We start from the raw sequence: 2,064 nt of genomic DNA, 5'->3' as shown, positions 1-2,064 counted from the left end.
TGTGGGCACGCCTCTGGGTGGGCCGTGCAGTGGGCTATCCTGCCTTTTGTGAAGGCGAACTCCATGTGTATCCTTAAAGGAGAGCGAGTAGCAGCCTGAGGGCGCAGAAGAGCCCCCACTGTGGAGCCTTTCCCGAGGGCTCTGCAGTCCGGGTGGGGCTCCTAGTGGGCTTGTTTGGGGCAGGTGGGTCCCCACTACGATCCTTAAAGGATTCCTCAGTGTGGGTGCACGTGGGCACGATGTCTGTACTCAGTATTTGAACTCTGTCACTGGACTGCTCTGCAGGCTTGTAATAAACTCTGTTGAGTCCTCATGCTGTCTTGTGCCTTCAAGGGCCTGGGGAGGGGAGGAGGGGAGCACAGATTCACAGGGGCAGCGAAGGAGGGCAAGGCAGCTGTGGTGTGCAGCTGCCAGGGTGGGGGTGGGGGTGGTCTTTTGCAGTGACCCTCTGGCTGTTGGAAGAGGGCCTGGGTCTGGGCAGGAGGAAGGGAGGGAGGGGAGAAACTGGAAGTAGGGAGGAAGGGAAGAGATGGGTCTGGAAACCAAGGGAAGAAGATGGGGGCAGAGGAAAAGCAGGGAGAAGGAGTAGAGAGAGGAGATGAGGAGGGAACCCGGAGGTGGCCAGGAAGGAGAGGGACCTCCTAGATTTCATTCCTCTGCTCCCCCACCCCCTTGTGGAGGAGGGGTAGTGCTTGGGAGTGACCCAGCACTTTCTTTCACTTTGCTCCTGCAAGGGGGGGGAGTGGGGGCAAAGTGACAGCCAAGAATGAACTCTTCTTGCAGTCTGGGGGTTCCTTGCTGCAATCAAAGGGGGCTTGATGGCCAAACAGGAGAAAATGCTTGCCACTAGGTCTTGCCCCTACCCCCACCCCCCACCCCTCTGTCAGAGTCATGTAATCCCCAGGTGTCCACCCTGCCCTTCCTGGCTGCCTGGCCACATGTCAGCATGTGGAACAGGCAGTGCTAGTGGTGGCTGCCAGAGCTGATCCTTTGCTTCAAAAAGACGCCTATTTTTAGGGTGTTTACAAGGTGTTGGTTGAGCCTGTAAGAACCCAGAACCTCACCACGCAGGTTGCCCATGGGGTGAAATCCTCCCAGCTGGGAGTGGCATAGTGGTTATGCATAGTAGTCGGCTGGGCTGTCCACAACCAACAGCAGCTCCTCTGGAGAAAGACTGAACTTTCTGCTCCCATAATCAGTTACAGTCTCGGAAATCCACAGGGGGATCACTATGAGTCAGTATTGGCAGTGACACCAGGAAGGGGAGCCTGCCACCAGAGACTCTCAGACTCAATGTGATGGTGGTAAGGGTCCCAGGCTTCTCTCCCCTCCGCCTTCTGGTTCATTCCACAAGGCCCGTGCCTGCCAGTGGCCCTCTCTGTTCTCTGCAGAGCCCAGGGTGTGGTGGGCAGGTTTGGTTCACTGCAGGCATGTGGGTCCCTCAGACTAGGAGAAGCACCACTGCCCTTTGGATCAGAGCTTGCTTGCTGCCCTGCCTGGGCTGACCTGGGCACCAGTGAAGTCCGTCTCAGGAGCAGACCCTCTGTGCCGCATCACAGGGGTCTCCACAGACTGGCTTCCATTTCCCAGAAGTTCCCTGGCAGCTCCACCTGAATTCCTGCACAGGCCTCTGCAATACTGCTGGCTCCAGGGAACCTGTCTGGTAGCTGGTGCACTTCCAGTTTGCAGGCAGAGGTGGAGGTCCAGCATTTCAAAGCAATGACGGGGCTACATACTTGACAGGATGCCCACTTCAGGGTCCCCAGGGTGTCTGCCTCTACGTGGGGCTCTTCCCCTAGTGACAGTGTCTCTGCGGGTCCTACCCTGAAGCCCACCTTGGCCTCACTCTAGGCCCTGCTCAGACGGGGTTCCGTGGTTTCTCAGCAAACTCCTGTCGCGCCGCCTGCCCCGCTCCCTCCTGCTTTGCTGAAATGTGCCCCCTGTGGGCAGGAGTGGAAGTGGGGGAGGTCATCTTGAGGGTCCCTGTCTCAGGCCTTTCTCCACCTTTGCGGGGAGCTCCTTAGAGCAGGGCCCCTCCTCCTCCCAGACTTTTAGCACTGAACC

Source organism: Tenrec ecaudatus, chromosome 1 (assembly GCF_050624435.1).
Source record: "Tenrec ecaudatus isolate mTenEca1 chromosome 1, mTenEca1.hap1, whole genome shotgun sequence".
NCBI classification, from domain to species: Eukaryota; Metazoa; Chordata; class Mammalia; order Afrosoricida; family Tenrecidae; genus Tenrec; species Tenrec ecaudatus.
Note: the sequence above shows the minus strand (reverse complement) of the source record.